General features: G+C 49.8%; 8 non-coding genes and 4 pseudogenes across 8 annotated transcripts; all 12 read right to left on the reverse strand.

Annotated features, from left to right (window-relative positions):
- Window positions 1-631: 631 nt before the first annotated feature.
- On the reverse strand, window positions 632-822 carry LOC142293064 (U2 spliceosomal RNA). The gene has a single exon (XR_012751074.1). It is a non-coding gene; the product is annotated as a U2 spliceosomal RNA (small nuclear RNA).
- Window positions 823-2,225: 1,403 nt separating this feature from the next.
- Window positions 2,226-2,416, reverse strand: LOC142293065 (U2 spliceosomal RNA). The gene has a single exon (XR_012751075.1). It is a non-coding gene; the product is annotated as a U2 spliceosomal RNA (small nuclear RNA).
- Window positions 2,417-3,819: 1,403 nt separating this feature from the next.
- On the reverse strand, window positions 3,820-4,013 carry LOC142293212 (U2 spliceosomal RNA). The gene has a single exon (XR_012751196.1). It is a non-coding gene; the product is annotated as a U2 spliceosomal RNA (small nuclear RNA).
- Window positions 4,014-4,658: 645 nt separating this feature from the next.
- On the reverse strand, window positions 4,659-4,804 carry LOC142292728 (U2 spliceosomal RNA; annotated as a pseudogene).
- A 1,114-nt stretch (window positions 4,805-5,918) lies between these two features.
- Window positions 5,919-6,111, reverse strand: LOC142293123 (U2 spliceosomal RNA). The gene has a single exon (XR_012751125.1). It is a non-coding gene; the product is annotated as a U2 spliceosomal RNA (small nuclear RNA).
- A 1,916-nt stretch (window positions 6,112-8,027) lies between these two features.
- Window positions 8,028-8,220, reverse strand: LOC142293125 (U2 spliceosomal RNA). Its single transcript, XR_012751126.1, has one exon. It is a non-coding gene; the product is annotated as a U2 spliceosomal RNA (small nuclear RNA).
- Window positions 8,221-10,136: 1,916 nt separating this feature from the next.
- Window positions 10,137-10,243, reverse strand: LOC142292705 (U2 spliceosomal RNA; annotated as a pseudogene).
- Window positions 10,244-16,326: 6,083 nt separating this feature from the next.
- On the reverse strand, window positions 16,327-16,526 carry LOC142292670 (U2 spliceosomal RNA). The gene has a single exon (XR_012750781.1). It is a non-coding gene; the product is annotated as a U2 spliceosomal RNA (small nuclear RNA).
- A 639-nt stretch (window positions 16,527-17,165) lies between these two features.
- Window positions 17,166-17,326, reverse strand: LOC142292677 (U2 spliceosomal RNA; annotated as a pseudogene).
- A 1,114-nt stretch (window positions 17,327-18,440) lies between these two features.
- Window positions 18,441-18,638, reverse strand: LOC142293192 (U2 spliceosomal RNA). The gene has a single exon (XR_012751180.1). It is a non-coding gene; the product is annotated as a U2 spliceosomal RNA (small nuclear RNA).
- A 2,728-nt stretch (window positions 18,639-21,366) lies between these two features.
- Window positions 21,367-21,559, reverse strand: LOC142293126 (U2 spliceosomal RNA). Its single transcript, XR_012751127.1, has one exon. It is a non-coding gene; the product is annotated as a U2 spliceosomal RNA (small nuclear RNA).
- Window positions 21,560-22,302: 743 nt separating this feature from the next.
- On the reverse strand, window positions 22,303-22,444 carry LOC142292745 (U2 spliceosomal RNA; annotated as a pseudogene).
- Between the last annotated feature and the right edge of the window lie 174 nt (window positions 22,445-22,618).

A 22,618-nucleotide genomic window follows, 5' to 3' on the forward strand; every position in this document is an offset into this window, starting at 1 on the left:
CCATTCTTAGTATTTGACGTTCCTTATATTGCGGTATCAGGCTTCACAGCAGGTTGCAAATCATTCATCACCCATGACTGTCCCCAATTGTGCTCAGAAGCTAAATGTCTCTCATGACCTCTCTTTTAGAATGTCCAAGAGCAAGCAAACTCTTCCTCCAGGAGGGGGAGCCAACAGATCACTGAAGCCATCATCATTGCTCAAAGAAAACACCAAAAACCAATGCATGATAGGAATAAACAGGTAACTTTATTTGGAGTGGAAGCGGAGAGATCGCACCAGATGCCAATTCTAGATCTTATCACACCTGTGGTCACTGCAGCAGCAGGTGAATCCACTTTGTCCAAAAGGGATCTATTCCATTCAATTGCAAATGATCTAGATAAGACAGAGGACAAGATACTGCAGCACGGGACATAGCCGAGTTGGTCAGGTTGAGTGGTGATGAGTTTGCTATTTGGATGAATAAAGAAAGTAAAAAGTGTGAAAGATAAAAAACAAAAGGAGGAAGTGTGAAAAGTGAATGGGCCAAATTGAGGTGCATATGAAGACGTATGCTTTCTTCCAATTCATTAAATCGGGCTAATATGAATCAGGTGAATTGAGTTCTGCTTTTGGAAACTGGGTTAAGAAGGGGTGCACCGGTCCTGGAGGTACTGCAATACCAGGTCAATGCGTGGAGTGGACAGAGCAAGCTCTTTTTCCATCTCCCTGTTCTAAAAATCCATTTAATATATGGTCCCCAGATAGGGGACGTATCAGATATTAAACTGATAAGAACAGATACTACACTTGATCTTAGCCAAAAGGCCGAGAAGCGATAACCAGAATTGGTTTGGGCCTCGAGTGGCACCCTGGCCTATGCCGGACACATCTTAGGGAGAGAGAGTGAGGGGAGACAAACCCACACCTACAGAAGACATTTTGTCACCCAAGCCAACCCTTGAAAAGGCTGCTTTGCAGAGCAAAAACAAGAAGAATGGTGCGTTTTGCAGCCGCCGCCCACTGCAATGAATCTGAATAACTCCTCCTTTTGGGCGCAAGCAACTCCCCTCCCCCTTGCAGTCTTTCCAATTCATGATACATAAAGACGGACAGGACAGGTCGCCTGACTTCCCGTCACTGCCACCCTTTGCCATCCTTACCCGTAGAAAGCCCTTTCATCATCCCCAAACCCTAATCTTTTCCCTTTCCTTCCCAGCCCCCAAACCCTGCCCTCTGTACCCTTCTCACCACCCGCATCCCTTCTCCTATCATCCCCCTACCACCCGGGAAAAAAAAAAAAAAAAAAAAGCTTGCCCCCTCCTTCCACTAGCCCACCTCCCACCCAAAGAGAAACTTCTGCTGCGCAGCTAGCTTTCTAGGCAGCAGCGCTATTGTGATGTCAGCGGGGGGCATTGTGACAAGCCGCCAGTGTTCCGTCTCTTCATGTTGTGCACTGTTCAAACGGAAAATACATCAACAGGCAGACTACAGAAAAGCTTACTAACAAAGGTTAGAGAGGGGCTTTCTCAGAGGGCTTTTTACAGTTTGTCTATTCCCAATTAGCCGTTTAAGTATACTTAATGAAAGTACTAATTCTTTCATAGGCCGCCCATTCTTAGTATTTGACGTTCCTTATATTGCGGTATCAGGCTTCACAGCAGGTTGCAAATCATTCATCACCCATGACTGTCCCCAATTGTGCTCAGAAGCTAAATGTCTCTCATGACCTCTCTTTTAGAATGTCCAAGAGCAAGCAAACTCTTCCTCCAGGAGGGGGAGCCAACAGATCACTGAAGCCATCATCATTGCTCAAAGAAAACACCAAAAACCAATGCATGATAGGAATAAACAGGTAACTTTATTTGGAGTGGAAGCGGAGAGATCGCACCAGATGCCAATTCTAGATCTTATCACACCTGTGGTCACTGCAGCAGCAGGTGAATCCACTTTGTCCAAAAGGGATCTATTCCATTCAATTGCAAATGATCTAGATAAGACAGAGGACAAGATACTGCAGCACGGGACATAGCCGAGTTGGTCAGGTTGAGTGGTGATGAGTTTGCTATTTGGATGAATAAAGAAAGTAAAAAGTGTGAAAGATAAAAAACAAAAGGAGGAAGTGTGAAAAGTGAATGGGCCAAATTGAGGTGCATATGAAGACGTATGCTTTCTTCCAATTCATTAAATCGGGCTAATATGAATCAGGTGAATTGAGTTCTGCTTTTGGAAACTGGGTTAAGAAGGGGTGCACCGGTCCTGGAGGTACTGCAATACCAGGTCAATGCGTGGAGTGGACAGAGCAAGCTCTTTTTCCATCTCCCTGTTCTAAAAATCCATTTAATATATGGTCCCCAGATAGGGGACGTATCAGATATTAAACTGATAAGAACAGATACTACACTTGATCTTAGCCAAAAGGCCGAGAAGCGATAACCAGAATTGGTTTGGGCCTCGAGTGGCACCCTGGCCTATGCCGGACACATCTTAGGGAGAGAGAGTGAGGGGAGACAAACCCACACCTACAGAAGACATTTTGTCACCCAAGCCAACCCTTGAAAAGGCTGCTTTGCAGAGCAAAAACAAGAAGAATGGTGCGTTTTGCAGCCGCCGCCCACTGCAATGAATCTGAATAACTCCTCCTTTTGGGCGCAAGCAACTCCCCTCCCCCTTGCAGTCTTTCCAATTCATGATACATAAAGACGGACAGGACAGGTCGCCTGACTTCCCGTCACTGCCACCCTTTGCCATCCTTACCCGTAGAAAGCCCTTTCATCATCCCCAAACCCTAATCTTTTCCCTTTCCTTCCCAGCCCCCAAACCCTGCCCTCTGTACCCTTCTCACCACCCGCATCCCTTCTCCTATCATCCCCCTACCACCCGGGAAAAAAAAAAAAAAAAAAAAGCTTGCCCCCTCCTTCCACTAGCCCACCTCCCACCCAAAGAGAAACTTCTGCTGCGCAGCTAGCTTTCTAGGCAGCAGCGCTATTGTGATGTCAGCGGGGGGCATTGTGACAAGCCGCCAGTGTTCCGTCTCTTCATGTTGTGCACTGTTCAAACGGAAAATACATCAACAGGCAGACTACAGAAAAGCTTACTAACAAAGGTTAGAGAGGGGCTTTCTCAGAGGGCTTTTTACAGTTTGTCTATTCCCAATTAGCCGTTTAAGTATACTTAATGAAAGTACTAATTCTTTCATAGGCCGCCCATTCTTAGTATTTGACGTTCCTTATATTGCGGTATCAGGCTTCACAGCAGGTTGCAAATCATTCATCACCCATGACTGTCCCCAATTGTGCTCAGAAGCTAAATGTCTCTCATGACCTCTCTTTTAGAATGTCCAAGAGCAAGCAAACTCTTCCTCCAGGAGGGGGAGCCAACAGATCACTGAAGCCATCATCATTGCTCAAAGAAAACACCAAAAACCAATGCATGATAGGAATAAACAGGTAACTTTATTTGGAGTGGAAGCGGAGAGATCGCACCAGATGCCAATTCTAGATCTTATCACACCTGTGGTCACTGCAGCAGCAGGTGAATCCACTTTGTCCAAAAGGGATCTATTCCATTCAATTGCAAATGATCTAGATAAGACAGAGGACAAGATACTGCAGCACGGGACATAGCCGAGTTGGTCAGGTTGAGTGGTGATGAGTTTGCTATTTGGATGAATAAAGAAAGTAAAAAGTGTGAAAGATAAAAAACAAAAGGAGGAAGTGTGAAAAGTGAATGGGCCAAATTGAGGTGCATATGAAGACGTATGCTTTCTTCCAATTCATTAAATCGGGCTAATATGAATCAGGTGAATTGAGTTCTGCTTTTGGAAACTGGGTTAAGAAGGGGTGCACCGGTCCTGGAGGTACTGCAATACCAGGTCAATGCGTGGAGTGGACAGAGCAAGCTCTTTTTCCATCTCCCTGTTCTAAAAATCCATTTAATATATGGTCCCCAGATAGGGGACGTATCAGATATTAAACTGATAAGAACAGATTTTTTGATTTAATGAAGCTTTCCAAAGCACCACAAAAAATGCATGACCGAAGTCACACCAAAAACAGTGCAAAGGCTAGGATTCGTGTGGACCCCACCGTGAGGAGAGGGTCCCCAAAAATCAACCCCGTCCCTCCGAGCCAGAAGGCCACAGCAAGGGTCAGGGATCTTCGGTGCTCCCCCAAGCCGAAGCCTGGTTGAGCCTTGTCGTTGCTCCCAGCGTCCACCCAGGCATCTTACCCAAGTGGAGTAGAGAGCTACTAGTTGTTGGTTTCGCAGCCCAAGGCTAACCGGACCTCCAACCGGGTGTTGGTTTCTCAGCCGAAGCTGACCCAGACCTCCAACCGGGTGTTGGTTTCTCAGCCGAAGCTGACCCAGACCTCCAACCGGGTGTTAGTTTCTCAGCCCAAAGCTGACCAGACCTCCGACCGGGATTATAAAAATTTCCCTTCCTAGCCAGAAGGCCGGGATAGGATAATATGCTCAAAAAGTATGAAAAGGCAAGGTACGGTGTGCTACAGAGCCCAAGGCTTGCCGGGGTCCCAAGCCAGCAAGCTCAGACTCACTCCAGGGTCGTCAGTCCTGGGGCACGTTGTACCATAGCCCCCCACCCTTACTCAGTCTAATAGCCTCGATCCTGGTAGGGCCATGTTTTCCTCTAGATGAATATACTATCCACCCAGAGTACTAGCAAGCGCAATCTTCCAGTGTGCATTGTATCATTGTACTAAGGTGGCCTGGAGCTTAAACCACCTCTTCGAACAACACTACACTTGATCTTAGCCAAAAGGCCGTACTACACTTGATCTTAGCCAAAAGGCCGAGAAGCGATAACCAGAATTGGTTTGGGCCTCGAGTGGCACCCTGGCCTCAGCCGGACACATCTTAGGGAGAGAGAGTGAGAGGGAGACAAACCCACGCCTACAGAAGACATTTTGTCACCCAAGCCAACCCTTGAAAAGGCTGCTTTGCACAGCAAAAACACGAAGAATGGTGCGCTTTGCAGCCGCCGCCCACTGCAATGAATCTGAATAACTCCTCCTTTTGGGCACAAGCACCTCCCCTGCCCCTTGCAGTCTTTCCAATTCATGATACAAAAAGACGGACAGGACAGGTCGCCTGACTTTCCGTCACTGCCACCCTTTGCCATCCTTACCTGTAGAAAGCCCTTTCATCATCCCCAAACCCTAATCTTTTCCCTTCACTTCCCAGCCCCCAAACCCTGCCCTCTGAACCCTTCTCACCCCCCGCATCCCTTGTCCTGTGATCCCCCTACCACCCGGGAAAAAAACGGCTTGACCCCTCCTTCCACTAGCCCACCCTCCTACCCAAAGAGCAATTTCTGCTGTGCAGCTGTCTTTCTAGGCAGCAGCGCTATTGTGATGTCATCGGGGGGCATTGTGACAAGCCGCCAGTGTTCCGTCTCTTCATGTTGTGCACTGTTCAAACGGAAAATACATCAACAGGCAGACCACAGAAAAGCGTACTAACAAAGGTTAGAGGGGGGGCTTTCTCAGAGGGCTTTTTACAGTTTGTCTATTCCCAATTAGCCGGTTTAGTATACTTAATGAAAGTACTAATTCTTTCATAGGTCGCCCATTCTTAGTATTTGACGTTCCTTATATTGCGGTATCAGGCTATGCAGCAGGTTGCAACACACCTGTGGTCACTGCAGCAGCTGACTCCACTTTGTCCAAAAGGGATCTATTCCATTCAATTGCACATGATCTAGATTAGACTGAGAACAAGATACTGCACGGGACATAGCAGAGTTGGTGAAGTTGAGTGGTGATGAGTTTGCTATTTGGATGAATAAAGCAAGTAAAAAGTGAAAAGTGAATGGGCCAAATTGAGGTGCATATGAAGTTGCTTGCTTTCTTTCAATTCGTTAATCGTGCTAATATGAATCAGGTGAATTGAGTTCTGCTTTTGGAAACTGGGTTAAGAAGGGGTGCACCGTTCCTGGAGGTACTGCAATACCAGGTCAATGCGTGGAGTGGACAGAGCAAGCTCTTTTTCCATCTCCCTGTTCTAAAAATCCATTTAATATATGGTCCCCAGATAGGGGACGTATCAGATATTAAACTGATAAGAACAGATTTTTGATTTAATGAAGCTTTCCAAAGCACCACAAAAAATGCATGACCGAAGTCACACCAAAAACAGTGCAAAGGCTAGGATTCGTGTGGACCCCACCGTGAGGAGAGGGTCCCCAAAAATCAACCCCGTCCCTCCGAGCCAGAAGGCCACAGCAAGGGTCAGGGATCTTCGGTGCTCCCCCAAGCCGAAGCCTGGTTGAGCCTTGTCGTTGCTCCCAGCGTCCACCCAGGCATCTTACCCAAGTGGAGTAGAGAGCTACTAGTTGTTGGTTTCGCAGCCGAAACTGCCCGGACCGTCAACCGGTGTTGGTTTCTCAGCCCAAGGCTAACCGGACCTCCAACCGGGTGTTGGTTTCTCCGCCGAAGCTGACCCAGACCTCCAACCGGGTGTTGGTTTCTCAGCCGAAGCTGACCCAGACCTCCAACCGGGTGTTAGTTTCTCAGCCCAAAGCTGACCAGACCTCCGACCGGGATTGTAAAAATTTCCCTTCCTAGCCAGAAGGCCGGGATAGGGTAATATGCTCAAAAAGTATGAAAAGGCAAGGTACGGTGTGCTACAGAGCCCAAGGCTTGCCGGGGTCCCAAGCCAGCAAGCTCAGACTCACTCCAGGGTCGTCAGTCCTGGGGCACGTTGTACCATAGCCCCCCACCCTTACTCAGTCTAATAGCCTCGATCCTGGTAGGGCCATGTTTTCCTCTAGATGAATATACTATCCACCCAGAGTACTAGCAAGCGCAACCTTCCAGTGTGCATTGTATCATTGTACTAAGGTGGCCTGGAGCTTAAACCACCTCTTCGAACAACACTACACTTGATCTTAGCCAAAAGGCCGAGAAGCGATAACCAGAATTGGTTTGGGCCTCGAGTGGCACCCTGGCCTCAGCCGGACACATCTTAGGGAGAGAGAGTGAGAGGGAGACAAACCCACGCCTACAGAAGACATTTTGTCACCCAAGCCAACCCTTGAAAAGGCTGCTTTGCACAGCAAAAACACGAAGAATGGTGCGCTTTGCAGCCGCCGCCCACTGCAATGAATCTGAATAACTCCTCCTTTTGGGCACAAGCACCTCCCCTGCCCCTTGCAGTCTTTCCAATTCATGATACAAAAAGACGGACAGGACAGGTCGCCTGACTTTCCGTCACTGCCACCCTTTGCCATCCTTACCTGTAGAAAGCCCTTTCATCATCCCCAAACCCTAATCTTTTCCCTTCACTTCCCAGCCCCCAAACCCTGCCCTCTGAACCCTTCTCACCCCCCGCATCCCTTGTCCTGTGATCCCCCTACCACCCGGGAAAAAAACGGCTTGACCCCTCCTTCCACTAGCCCACCCTCCTACCCAAAGAGCAATTTCTGCTGTGCAGCTGTCTTTCTAGGCAGCAGCGCTATTGTGATGTCATCGGGGGGCATTGTGACAAGCCGCCAGTGTTCCGTCTCTTCATGTTGTGCACTGTTCAAACGGAAAATACATCAACAGGCAGACCACAGAAAAGCGTACTAACAAAGGTTAGAGGGGGGGCTTTCTCAGAGGGCTTTTTACAGTTTGTCTATTCCCAATTAGCCGGTTTAGTATACTTAATGAAAGTACTAATTCTTTCATAGGTCGCCCATTCTTAGTATTTGACGTTCCTTATATTGCGGTATCAGGCTATGCAGCAGGTTGCAACACACCTGTGGTCACTGCAGCAGCTGACTCCACTTTGTCCAAAAGGGATCTATTCCATTCAATTGCACATGATCTAGATTAGACTGAGAACAAGATACTGCACGGGACATAGCAGAGTTGGTGAAGTTGAGTGGTGATGAGTTTGCTATTTGGATGAATAAAGCAAGTAAAAAGTGAAAAGTGAATGGGCCAAATTGAGGTGCATATGAAGTTGCTTGCTTTCTTTCAATTCGTTAATCGTGCTAATATGAATCAGGTGAATTGAGTTCTGCTTTTGGAAACTGGGTTAAGAAGGGGTGCACCGTTCCTGGAGGTACTGCAATACCAGGTCAATGCGTGGAGTGGACAGAGCAAGCTCTTTTTCCATCTCCCTGTTCTAAAAATCCATTTAATATATGGTCCCCAGATAGGGGACGTATCAGATATTAAACTGATAAGAACAGATTTTTGATTTAATGAAGCTTTCCAAAGCACCACAAAAAATGCATGACCGAAGTCACACCAAAAACAGTGCAAAGGCTAGGATTCGTGTGGACCCCACCGTGAGGAGAGGGTCCCCAAAAATCAACCCCGTCCCTCCGAGCCAGAAGGCCACAGCAAGGGTCAGGGATCTTCGGTGCTCCCCCAAGCCGAAGCCTGGTTGAGCCTTGTCGTTGCTCCCAGCGTCCACCCAGGCATCTTACCCAAGTGGAGTAGAGAGCTACTAGTTGTTGGTTTCGCAGCCGAAACTGCCCGGACCGTCAACCGGTGTTGGTTTCTCAGCCCAAGGCTAACCGGACCTCCAACCGGGTGTTGGTTTCTCCGCCGAAGCTGACCCAGACCTCCAACCGGGTGTTGGTTTCTCAGCCGAAGCTGACCCAGACCTCCAACCGGGTGTTAGTTTCTCAGCCCAAAGCTGACCAGACCTCCGACCGGGATTGTAAAAATTTCCCTTCCTAGCCAGAAGGCCGGGATAGGGTAATATGCTCAAAAAGTATGAAAAGGCAAGGTACGGTGTGCTACAGAGCCCAAGGCTTGCCGGGGTCCCAAGCCAGCAAGCTCAGACTCACTCCAGGGTCGTCAGTCCTGGGGCACGTTGTACCATAGCCCCCCACCCTTACTCAGTCTAATAGCCTCGATCCTGGTAGGGCCATGTTTTCCTCTAGATGAATATACTATCCACCCAGAGTACTAGCAAGCGCAACCTTCCAGTGTGCATTGTATCATTGTACTAAGGTGGCCTGGAGCTTAAACCACCTCTTCGAACAACACTACACTTGATCTTAGCCAAAAGGCCGAGAAGCGATAACCAGAATTGGTTTGGGCCTCGAGTGGCACCCTGGCCTCAGCCGGACACATCTTAGGGAGAGAGAGTGAGAGGGAGACAAACCCACGCCTACAGAAGACATTTTGTCACCCAAGCCAACCCTTGAAAAGGCTGCTTTGCACAGCAAAAACACGAAGAATGGTGCGCTTTGCAGCCGCCGCCCACTGCAATGAATCTGAATAACTCCTCCTTTTGGGCACAAGCACCTCCCCTGCCCCTTGCAGTCTTTCCAATTCATGATACAAAAAGACGGACAGGACAGGTCGCCTGACTTTCCGTCACTGCCACCCTTTGCCATCCTTACCTGTAGAAAGCCCTTTCATCATCCCCAAACCCTAATCTTTTCCCTTCACTTCCCAGCCCCCAAACCCTGCCCTCTGAACCCTTCTCACCCCCCGCATCCCTTGTCCTGTGATCCCCCTACCACCCGGGAAAAAAACGGCTTGACCCCTCCTTCCACTAGCCCACCCTCCTACCCAAAGAGCAATTTCTGCTGTGCAGCTGTCTTTCTAGGCAGCAGCGCTATTGTGATGTCATCGGGGGGCATTGTGACAAGCCGCCAGTGTTCCGTCTCTTCATGTTGTGCACTGTTCAAACGGAAAATACATCAACAGGCAGACCACAGAAAAGCGTACTAACAAAGGTTAGAGGGGGGGCTTTCTCAGAGGGCTTTTTACAGTTTGTCTATTCCCAATTAGCCGGTTTAGTATACTTAATGAAAGTACTAATTCTTTCATAGGTCGCCCATTCTTAGTATTTGACGTTCCTTATATTGCGGTATCAGGCTATGCAGCAGGTTGCAACACACCTGTGGTCACTGCAGCAGCTGACTCCACTTTGTCCAAAAGGGATCTATTCCATTCAATTGCACATGATCTAGATTAGACTGAGAACAAGATACTGCACGGGACATAGCAGAGTTGGTGAAGTTGAGTGGTGATGAGTTTGCTATTTGGATGAATAAAGCAAGTAAAAAGTGAAAAGTGAATGGGCCAAATTGAGGTGCATATGAAGTTGCTTGCTTTCTTTCAATTCGTTAATCGTGCTAATATGAATCAGGTGAATTGAGTTCTGCTTTTGGAAACTGGGTTAAGAAGGGGTGCACCGTTCCTGGAGGTACTGCAATACCAGGTCAATGCGTGGAGTGGACAGAGCAAGCTCTTTTTCCATCTCCCTGTTCTAAAAATTAGTGATGAGCGAGCATGCTTGTCACTACTCGGTACTCGCACGAGTATCGCGGTACTCGGGCTGCTCGGCGGGGACCGAGTAATCTCGCGATACTCGTGCTTTACTCGTGGTCTTCATTTCTGCATGTTGGCGCTCTTTTGAGAGCCAGCCCTCATGCAGGGATTGGCTGGCAGACCACTGCAATGCCACAGCCCTGTTAGTTGTGGAATTGCAGTGATTGGCCGGCCTGCACAGCGTCACCGAGCCTTTATATCGGCCGGCGCGCTGTGCTCTGCTCACAGCTATTCTGACAGTCAGTGTAGGGAGAGTGTCGCTGATTCAGGGAAAGCTTTGCGGCCCTTTATAGCTTTTTCAGTTGCAGGGCTGCAAACAGTGTGACCAAAAGTCCTTCTCAGGACTATTCTAGTTGTATACAGGCAGGCAGGGTATAGCCAGGTCGGCGTACAGTAGCAGAGTCCTTCTCAGGACTATTGTTGCTATATACAGGCAGGGTATAGCCAGGTCTGAATACAGGCTAGTGACCAAAAGAGTCCTTGTCAGGACTATTGTACCAGTATACAGGCAGGCAGGCAGGCAGGGTAGTGGTGACCGTATACCAGCCTTCATATCTGGGGCTGGTGTACACAGTGTAAAACAGTCCAGATAGTGTCTGACTTGTCTGTACTGTAATTGTCGCTCCCCAAAAAAACCTGTTAGGTTATTATTGCGTCCGTGCTTGGTTTTTAAAACCGCACGTGTGTGCCTGTTGGTGGCAGCGTACAGGTGCACTTGTGTGCAATTTCCACACACTTTGATATAACGCACAAGTAGTGAATATACACGTCAGCAGTGCACAGCATTGCAAAATGCGCAAGGGCATTGGCAAGGAACAAGGAAGTGGACGTGATGGTGGTGCAGGCAGAGGCCGAGGTCGTGGGCAAGCTCTAATTTCGCCACAACAAAGGGCCACATCTAGTCGCTCGCACGTCCTGTCCCAAATTCTTGGGGACCGCAGCAGTACACCGCTCTTGAACCAAGACCAGTGTCAACAGGTTGTTAGTTGGATAGCGGATAATGCTTCCAGTCAGATTGGCACCACCACAAACACTCTGTCTTCCACACGGTCAAGTGTCAGTAGCCGTGATACTGCACCGCACATTTCTGAACCTGATCCTCCTTCCTACCACCAGGCTGAGTACACGTCCTCCTCGGACATTAATGATCCCACACTTGGACACTCGGAAGAGCTGTTCACGTTTCCATTCACACATTCTGGCCTCTCGCCAGCTCATATTGAAGTGGGTCATGAGGAGATCGTCTGTACAGATGGCCAAATATTTGAGCAGCCACGTTCTCACGAAGTTGGCAACGTGTCTCAACAAGTGGTGGACGATGATGAGACACAATTATCAGGAAGTCAGGAGGAGGAGCAGGGTGCGGAAGAGGAAGACGACGTGGTGGATGATCCAGTAACTGACCCAACCTGGCAGGAGGATATGCAGAGCGAGGACAGCAGTGCACAGGGGGAGGGAGGCGTAGCATCACAACAGGCAGTAAGAAGCAGGGTGGTGGCCCCAGGCAGAAGTCAGGCAACCGTTCCCCGGAACAACACGACGACACAAGGTGCCTGTACAAATGTTAGGTCTTCCCGAGTCTGGCAGTTTTTTAAGTTGGATCCAGATGATTCAAAAAAGGCCATTTGCAACACCTGCCGTGCCAGCATCAGCAGGGGTACCAAAACTAGCAGCCTGACCACCACCAGCATGATCAGGCACATGTCAGCCAAGCACCCGACTTTGTGGGAAGTACAACAGAGTCGAGGAGCAGTGCTTGCTGATGTCACTGCTACGTCTTCGCTGGTTGTGCATGCGAGCCAATCCCCTGTCCATGCTGCCTGCGAACAAGCCTCCTCCACTCCTGCACCTGCAGTTGCCTACGCAGAAAGAACACCATCATCAAGCACGTCCTTGTCCCAGCGCAGCGTTCAGTTATCCATTCAGCAAACCTTTGAACGCAGGCGCAAATACACTGCCAACACCCCACATGCCACAGTTCTAAATGCTAACATTTCGCGACTGCTTGCGCTGGAAATGTTGCCTTTTAGGCTGGTGGAGACAGAAGCATTCCGCGACCTGATGGCGGCAGCTGTCCCACGTTACTCGGTCCCCAGCCGCCACTATTTCTCCCGGTGTGCCGTCCCCGCGTTGCATAACCACGTGTCACAAAACATCACACGTGCCCTGAACAACGCTGTTTCACCCAAGGTCCACCTAACCACAGACACGTGGACAAGTGCTTGTGGGCAAGGCCGCTACATCTCGTTGACGGCACACTGGGTTAATATTGTGGAAGCTGGGACCCAGTCTGAGCGAGGGACGGAACACGTCCTTCCCACACCAAGGTTTGCAGGCCCTACCTCAGTCAGTGTTTCACCCACACTCTACAGCTCCGGAATGTCATGCTCTTCAGCCTCCTCCTCCTCCTGCGCATCCTCATCCACTGTGCCCTCCACACCAGTCACAAGCTGGAAGCACTGCAGCACTGCCTCGGCGAAGCGGCAACAGGCTGTGCTGAAGCTAATCTGCATAGGTGACAAACCCCACAATGCAGAAGAGCTGTGGACAGCTCTGAAACAGCAGGCAGATCACTGGCTCACACCTCTGAACCTAAAGCCAGGAAAGGTCGTTTGTGACAATGGCCGGAACCTGGTGGCGGCTTTGAGGCGAGGCCAGCTGACACATGTTCCATGCGTGGCCCATGTGCTCAACCTCGTGGTTCAGCGGTTTATAAAGTCATACCCAGAGCTGTCTGATCTGCTGGTAAAAGTTCGCCGCCTGTCTGCACATTTTCGAAAGTCACCTACTGCTTCAGCCGGCCTTGCCGGCTTTCAGCGCCGTTTGCATCTTCCGGCTCACAGACTGGTGTGTGATGTCCCCACGCATTGGAATTCAACTCTGCACATGTTGGTCAGGATATGTGAGCAGAAGAGGGCAGTTGTTGAGTACCTGCATCACCTAAGCCGTCGGGAAATGGGTCAAACTCCACACATAACACCTGAGGAGTGGAGATGGATGTCAGACCTATGTACCATCCTCCAAAACTTTGAGGACTCCACCAAGATGGTGAGTGGTGATGACGCCATTATTAGCGTCACCATACCGCTACTCTGCCTTCTAAAACGGTCTCTGCTGAAAAACAAACATGATGCATTGCAGGCGGAGCGCGATGAGTTGCAGCAAGAAACAGTAGTGGGTGTGGGTGATAACACACAGCCCAGCCTCGTCTCATCACAACGTGCAGTGGAGGACTATGACGAGGAGGAGGATGAAGACATGGAGCAACTCTCCGGCCAAATTGAGGATATGACATGCACACCAGTCATATCCTCGGTTCAGCGTGGCTGGCCAGAGGACAGGGTAGATGAGGAGGAGGAGGAGGAGGAGGAGGAGGAGGACAGCATGTTCAGTCATCTTGTTGGTCAGGCTACTGAAGTCCTGGCTGTTAAGAGTCTGGCGCACATGGCTGACTTTATGGTAAGCTGCCTGTCTCGTGACCCTCGCGTTAAGAACATCTTGGCCGACAATCATTACTGGTTGGTAACACTGTTAGACCCACGCTACAAGGAGAACTTTTTGTCTCTTATTCCCGTGGAGGAGAGGTCAACCAAAATGCAGCAGTTTCGGAAGGCCATACTCACGGAAGTAGGCAAAGCATTCCCCTCACAAAACGCTAGCGGCATAGGTCAGGAATCAGTGGACAACCGAGGCGTACAGCCGAGAGAGGCACAAGTCCAATCCGCCAGAGGTAGGGGAACAGTCTTTAAGATGTGGGACAGTTTTCTCAGCCCCTCACGTACCACAGCCCCTGAGGTGCGGGGTAGTGCCACAAGAAATCCTAAGTTTGCCCAGATGCTGAAGGAGTACCTTGCAGATCGAACAACTGTACTCCGACATTCCTCTGTGCCTTACAATTATTGGGTATCCAAGCTGGACACGTGGCATGAATTGGCTCTCTACGCCTTGGAAGTCCTGGCCTGCCCTGCTGCTAGCGTTTTGTCAGAGCGTGTTTTTAGTGCCGCAGGTGGAATCATTACAGATAAACGCACCCGCCTGTCAACTGAAAATGCTGACAGGCTGACTCTGATAAAGATGAACAAGGGTTGGATTGGGCCAGACTTCACCACACCACCAGCAAATGAGAGCGGAATTTAAAGTTTGCCATGTACCTCCACTCACCCATGGGTACACTTCTTGACTTTGGATAATCGCTGGACTGCTCCTCCTTCTCCTCATGCGCCATCATGATGACCGTTACAATAGTTAGGTCTTTGTTTCAGGTATACCCCCAGTGGTAAATTTTTTCGCCCATTCTTTGCAGAATGGACATTACAACGACAGGAGACCCGCTCCTTTGCAATGGGAACAATGTTTTGAGGCCCTCATGCACGTCTCTACCCAGGGACAACGTGGAGCCTCCCAATTTTTGGCTGCCCTGCCTAAGGGCTATACTGAAATACACCCACTTCCTTAAAATGGACACTTAATGTTTTGAGGCCCTCATGCACGTCTCTACCCAGGGACAATGTGGAGCCTCCCAATTTTTGGCTGCCCTGGCAAAGGGCTATACTGAAATACACCCACTTCCTTAAAATGGACACTTAATGTTTTGAGGCCCTCATGCACGTCTCTACCCAGGGACAACGTGGAGCCTCCCAATTTTTGGCTGCCCTGCCTAAGGGCTATACTATAATACACCCACTTCCTGACAATGGACACTTAATGTTTTGAGGCCCTCATGCACGTCTCTACCCAGGGACAATGTGGAGCCTCCCAATTTTTGGCTGCCCTGGCAAAGGGCTATACTGAAATAGACCCACTTCCTTACAATGGGCACTTCAGGTTTACAGGCCATCATGCACGTCTCTATCCAGGGACAATGTGGAGCCTCCCAATTTTTGGCTGCCCTGGCAAAGGGCTATACTGAAATAGACCCACTTCCTTACAATGGGCACTTCAGGTTTACAGGCCATCATGCACGTCTCTATCCAGGGACAATGTGGAGCCTCCCAATTTTTGGCTGCCCTGGCAAAGGGCTATACTGAAATAGACCCACTTCCTTACAATGGGCACTTCAGGTTTACAGGCCATCATGCACGTCTCTATCCAGGGACAATGTGGAGCCTCCCAATTTTTGGCTGCCCTGGCAAAGGGCTATACTGAAATACACCCACTTCCTTACAATGGGCACTTCAGGTTTACAGGCCATCATGCACGTCTCTATCCAGGGACAATGTGGAGCCTCCCAATTTTTGGCTGCCCTGGCAAAGGGCTATACTGAAATACACCCACTTCCTTACAATGGGCACTTCAGGTTTACAGGCCATCATGCACGTCTCTATCCAGGGACAATGTGGAGCCTCCCAATTTTTGGCTGCCCTGGCAAAGGGCTATACTGAAATACACCCACTTCCTTAAAATGGACACTTAATGTTTTGAGGCCCTCATGCACGTCTCTACCCAGGGACAATGTGGAGCCTCCCAATTTTTGGCTGCCCTGGCAAAGGGCTATACTGAAATAGACCCACTTCCTCACAATGGGCACTTCAGGTTTACAGGCCATCATGCACGTCTGTATGCAGGGGCATTGGTGAACCTCACAATTTTGGACTGCCCTGGCAAAGGAAAATACTACAAAGACTCACTTCCTCTAAATGGGCACATTAGACTCAAGAGGCCTTCATGTACGTCTCTTCTCAGGGACATCGGAGTGCCACACAATGTTTTCACGTAAAATCTTTCATGTATTAATCTCAAAAAGTAACATACACCAGCTCTATCTCACTATTGGGTATGTGCCCTTAACATTTCCGCCATGAAAAATCATTTTGGGGTCATTTTGGAAGGTTTTCTGGTGAGTCCGTAAAAATGGCGTAAAACGCGGACAAAATTGTTCACAGCTGTGACTTTTGAGTGATAAATGCTTCAAGGGTTCTTCCCCATGCTGTTGCCATGTCATTTGAGCACTCTTCTGAGACTTTTGTGCCATTTTTAGGGTTTCTCCATGCTGCCGGGGGGTCATTTCACAAAAATACTCGGGTCTCCCATAGGATAACATTGGGCTCGTTGCTCGGGCCGAGTACACGAGTATCTTGGGAGGCTCGGCCCGAGCTTCGAGCACCCGAGCTTTTTAGTACTCGCTCATCACTACTAAAAATCCATTTAATATATGGTCCCCAGATAGGGGACGTATCAGATATTAAACTGATAAGAACAGATTTTGATTTAATGAAGCTTTCCAAAGCACCACAAAAAATGCATGACCGAAGTCACACCAAAAACAGTGCAAAGGCTAGGATTCGTGTGGACCCCACCGTGAGGAGAGGGTCCCCAAAAATCAACCCCGTCCCTCCGAGCCAGAAGGCCACAGCAAGGGTCAGGGATCTTCGGTGCTCCCCCAAGCCGAAGCCTGGTTGAGCCTTGTCGTTGCTCCCAGCGTCCACCCAGGCATCTTACCCAAGTGGAGTAGAGAGCTACTAGTTGTTGGTTTCGCAGCCGAAACTGCCCGGACCGTCAACCGGTGTTGGTTTCTCAGCCCAAGGCTAACCGGACCTCCAACCGGGTGTTGGTTTCTCAGCCGAAGCTGACCCGGACCTCCAACCGGGTGTTAGTTTCTCAGCCCAAAGCTGACCAGACCTCCGACCGGGATTATAAAAATTTCCCTTCCTAGCCAGAAGGCCGGGATAGGGTAATATGCTCAAAAAGTATGAAAAGGCAAGGTACGGTGTGCTACAGAGCCCAAGGCTTGCCGGGGTCCCAAGCCAGCAAGCTCAGACTCACTCCAGGGTCGTCAGTCCTGGGGCACGTTGTACCATAGCCCCCCACCCTTACTCAGTCTAATAGCCTCGATCCTGGTAGGGCCATGTTTTCCTCTAGATGAATATACTATCCACCCAGAGTACTAGCAAGCGCAACCTTCCAGTGTGCATTGTATCATTGTACTAAGGTGGCCTGGAGCTTAAACCACCTCTTCGAACAACACTACACTTGATCTTAGCCAAAAGGCCGAGAAGCGAGAACAGATACTACACTTGATCTTAGCCAAAAGGCCGAGAAGCGATAACCAGAATTGGTTTGGGCCTCGAGTGGCACCCTGGCCTCAGCCGGACACATCTTAGGGAGAGAGAGTGAGAGGGAGACAAACCCACGCCTACAGAAGACATTTTGTCACCCAAGCCAACCCTTGAAAAGGCTGCTTTGCACAGCAAAAACACGAAGAATGGTGCGCTTTGCAGCCGCCGCCCACTGCAATGAATCTGAATAACTCCTCCTTTTGGGCACAAGCACCTCCCCTGCCCCTTGCAGTCTTTCCAATTCATGATACAAAAAGACGGACAGGACAGGTCGCCTGACTTTCCGTCACTGCCACCCTTTGCCATCCTTACCTGTAGAAAGCCCTTTCATCATCCCCAAACCCTAATCTTTTCCCTTCACTTCCCAGCCCCCAAACCCTGCCCTCTGAACCCTTCTCACCCCCCGCATCCCTTGTCCTGTGATCCCCCTACCACCCGGGAAAAAAACGGCTTGACCCCTCCTTCCACTAGCCCACCCTCCTACCCAAAGAGCAATTTCTGCTGTGCAGCTGTCTTTCTAGGCAGCAGCGCTATTGTGATGTCATCGGGGGGCATTGTGACAAGCCGCCAGTGTTCCGTCTCTTCATGTTGTGCACTGTTCAAACGGAAAATACATCAACAGGCAGACCACAGAAAAGCGTACTAACAAAGGTTAGAGGGGGGGCTTTCTCAGAGGGCTTTTTACAGTTTGTCTATTCCCAATTAGCCGGTTTAGTATACTTAATGAAAGTACTAATTCTTTCATAGGTCGCCCATTCTTAGTATTTGACGTTCCTTATATTGCGGTATCAGGCTATGCAGCAGGTTGCAACACACCTGTGGTCACTGCAGCAGCTGACTCCACTTTGTCCAAAAGGGATCTATTCCATTCAATTGCACATGATCTAGATTAGACTGAGAACAAGATACTGCACGGGACATAGCAGAGTTGGTGAAGTTGAGTGGTGATGAGTTTGCTATTTGGATGAATAAAGCAAGTAAAAAGTGAAAAGTGAATGGGCCAAATTGAGGTGCATATGAAGTTGCTTGCTTTCTTTCAATTTGTTAATCGTGCTAATATGAATCAGGTGAATTGAGTTCTGCTTTTGGAAACTGGGTTAAGAAGGGGTGCACCGTTCCTGGAGGTACTGCAATACCAGGTCAATGCGTGGAGTGGACAGAGCAAGCTCTTTTTCCATCTCCCTGTTCTAAAAATCCATTTAATATATGGTCCCCAGATAGGGGACGTATCAGATATTAAACTGATAAGAACAGATTTTTTGATTTAATGAAGCTTTCCAAAGCACCGCAAAAAATGCATGACCGAAGTCACACCAAAAACAGTGCAAAGGCTAGGATTCGTGTGGACCCCTCCGTGAGGAGAGGGTCCCCAAAAATCAACCCCGTCCCTCCGAGCCAGAAGGCCACAGCAAGGGTCAGGGATCTTCGGTGCTCCCCCAAGCCGAAGCCTGGTTGAGCCTTGTCGTTGCTCCCAGCGTCCACCCAGGCATCTTACCCAAGTGGAGTAGAGAGCTACTAGTTGTTGGTTTCGCAGCCGAAACTGCCCGGACCGTCAACCGGTGTTGGTTTCTCAGCCCAAGGCTAACCGGACCTCCAACCGGGTGTTGGTTTCTCAGCCGAAGCTGACCCGGACCTCCAACCGGGTGTTGGTTTCTCAGCCGAAGCTGACCCAGACCTCCAACCGGGTGTTGGTTTCTCAGCCGAAGCTGACCCGGACCTCCAACCGGGTGTTGGTTTCTCAGCCCAAAGCTGAACGGACCTCCGACCATGATTATAAAAATTTCCCTTCCTAGCCAGAAGGCCGGGATAGAGCAATATGCTCAGAAAGTATGAAAGGGCAAGGTACGGTGTGCTACAGAGCCCAAGGCTCGCCGGGGTCCCAAGCCAGCAAGCTCAGACTCACTCCAGGGTCGTCAGTCCTGGGGCACATTGCACCATAGCCCCCACACTTACTCAGTCTAATAGCCTCGATCCTGGTAGGGCCATGTTTTCCTCTAGATGAATATACTATACATCAAGAGTACTAGCAAGCGCAACCTTCCAGTGTGCATTGCATCTGCCGAGCCTCACAGATTTTGATTTAATGAAGCTTTCCAAAGCACCACAAAAAATGCATGACCGAAGTCACACCAAAAACAGTGCAAAGGCTAGGATTCGTGTGGACCCCACTGTGAGGAGAGGGTCCCAAAAAATCAACCCCGTCCCTCCGAGCCAGAAGGCCACAGCAAGGGTCAGGGATCTTCGGTGCTCCCCCAAGCCGAAGCCTGGTTGAGCCTTGTCGTTGCTCCCAGCGTCCACCCAGGCATCTTACCCAAGTGGAGTAGAGAGCTACTAGTTGTTGGTTTCGCAGCCGAAACTGCCCGGACCGTCAACCGGTGTTGGTTTCTCAGCCCAAGGCTAACCGGACCTCCAACCGGGTGTTGGTTTCTCAGCCGAAGCTGACCCAGACCTCCAACCGGGTGTTGGTTTCTCAGCCGAAGCTGACCCGGACCTCCAACCGGGTGTTAGTTTCTCAGCCCAAAGCTGACCAGACCTCCGACCGGGATTATAAAAATTTCCCTTCCTAGCCAGAAGGCCGGGATAGGGTAATATGCTCAAAAAGTATGAAAAGGCAAGGTACGGTGTGCTACAGAGCCCAAGGCTTGCCAGGGTCCCAAGCCAGCAAGCTCAGACTCACTCCAGGGTCGTCAGTCCTGGGGCACGTTGTACCATAGCCCCCCACCCTTACTCAGTCTAATAGCCTCGATCCTGGTAGGGCCATGTTTTCCTCTAGATGAATATACTATCCACCCAGAGTACTAGCAAGCGCAACCTTCCATTGTGCATTGTATCATTGTACTAAGGTGGCCTGGAGCTTAAACCACCTCTTCGAACAACACTACACTTGATCTTAGCCAAAAGGCCGAGAAGCGATAACCAGAATTGGTTTGGGCCTCGAGTGGCACCCTGGCCTCAGCCGGACACATCTTAGGGAGAGAGAGTGAGAGGGAGACAAACCCACGCCTACAGAAGACATTTTGTCACCCAAGCCAACCCTTGAAAAGGCTGCTTTGCACAGCAAAAACACGAAGAATGGTGCGCTTTGCAGCCGCCGCCCACTGCAATGAATCTGAATAACTCCTCCTTTTGGGCACAAGCACCTCCCCTGCCCCTTGCAGTCTTTCCAATTCATGATACAAAAAGACGGACAGGACAGGTCGCCTGACTTTCCGTCACTGCCACCCTTTGCCATCCTTACCTGTAGAAAGCCCTTTCATCATCCCCAAACCCTAATCTTTTCCCTTCACTTCCCAGCCCCCAAACCCTGCCCTCTGAACCCTTCTCACCCCCCGCATCCCTTGTCCTGTGATCCCCCTACCACCCGGGAAAAAAACGGCTTGACCCCTCCTTCCACTAGCCCACCCTCCTACCCAAAGAGCAATTTCTGCTGTGCAGCTGTCTTTCTAGGCAGCAGCGCTATTGTGATGTCATCGGGGGGCATTGTGACAAGCCGCCAGTGTTCCGTCTCTTCATGTTGTGCACTGTTCAAACGGAAAATACATCAACAGGCAGACCACAGAAAAGCGTACTAACAAAGGTTAGAGGGGGGGCTTTCTCAGAGGGCTTTTTACAGTTTGTCTATTCCCAATTAGCCGGTTTAGTATACTTAATGAAAGTACTAATTCTTTCATAGGTCGCCCATTCTTAGTATTTGACGTTCCTTATATTGCGGTATCAGGCTATGCAGCAGGTTGCAACACACCTGTGGTCACTGCAGCAGCTGACTCCACTTTGTCCAAAAGGGATCTATTCCATTCAATTGCACATGATCTAGATTAGACTGAGAACAAGATACTGCACGGGACATAGCAGAGTTGGTGAAGTTGAGTGGTGATGAGTTTGCTATTTGGATGAATAAAGCAAGTAAAAAGTGAAAAGTGAATGGGCCAAATTGAGGTGCATATGAAGTTGCTTGCTTTCTTTCAATTCGTTAATCGTGCTAATATGAATCAGGTGAATTGAGTTCTGCTTTTGGAAACTGGGTTAAGAAGGGGTGCACCGTTCCTGGAGGTACTGCAATACCAGGTCAATGCGTGGAGTGGACAGAGCAAGCTCTTTTTCCATCTCCCTGTTCTAAAAATCCATTTAATATATGGTCCCCAGATAGGGGACGTATCAGATATTAAACTGATAAGAACAGATTTTTGATTTAATGAAGCTTTCCAAAGCACCACAAAAAATGCATGACCGAAGTCACATCAAAAACAGTGCAAAGGCTAGGATTCGTGTGGACCCCACCGTGAGGAGAGAGTCCCCAAAAATCAACCCCGTCCCTCCGAGCCAGAAGGCCACAGCAAGGGTCAGGGATCTTCGGTGCTCCCCCAAGCCGAATCCTGGTTGAGCCTTGTCGTTGCTCCCAGCGTCCACCCAGGCATCTTACCCAAGTGGAGTAGAGAGCTACTAGTTGTTGGTTTCGCAGCCGAAACTGCCCGGACCGTCAACCGGTGTTGGTTTCTCAGCCCAAGGCTAACCGGACCTCCAACCGGGTGTTGGTTTCTCAGCCGAAGCTGACCCGGACCTCCAACCGGGTGTTGGTTTCTCAGCCGAAGCTGACCCGGACCTCCTACCGGGTGTTGGTTTCTCAGCCGAAGCTGACCCGGACCTCCAACCGGGTGTTGGTTTCTCAGCCAAAGCTGACCCGGACCTCCAACCGGGTGTTGGTTTCTCAGCCCAAAGCTGAACGGACCTCCGACCATGATTATAAAAATTTCCCTTCCTAGCCAGAAGGCCGGGATAGAGCAATATGCTCAGAAAGTATGAAAGGGCAAGGTACGGTGTGCTACAGAGCCCAAGGCTTGCCGGGGTCCCAAGCCAGCAAGCTCAGACTCACTCCAGGGTCGTCAATCCTGGGGCACATTGCACCATAGCCCCCACACTTACTCAGTCTAATAGCCTCGATCCTGGTAGGGCCATGGTTTCCTCTAGATGGATATACTATCCTCCCAAAGTACTAACAAGCGCAACCTTCCAGTGTGCATTGCATCATTGTACTAAGGTGGCCGGAGCCTTAAACCACCTTTTCGAACGATACTACACTTGATCTTAGCCAAAAGGCCGAGAAGCGATAACCAGAATTGGTTTGGGCCTCGAGTGGCACCCTGGCCTCAGCCGGACACATCTTAGGGAGAGAGAGTGAGAGGGAGACAAACCCACGCCTACAGAAGACATTTTGTCACCCAAGCCAACCCTTGAAAAGGCTGCTTTGCACAGCAAAAACACGAAGAATGGTGCGCTTTGCAG

Source organism: Anomaloglossus baeobatrachus, chromosome 2, assembly GCF_048569485.1.
Source record: "Anomaloglossus baeobatrachus isolate aAnoBae1 chromosome 2, aAnoBae1.hap1, whole genome shotgun sequence".
Classification (NCBI taxonomy): domain Eukaryota; kingdom Metazoa; phylum Chordata; class Amphibia; order Anura; family Aromobatidae; genus Anomaloglossus; species Anomaloglossus baeobatrachus.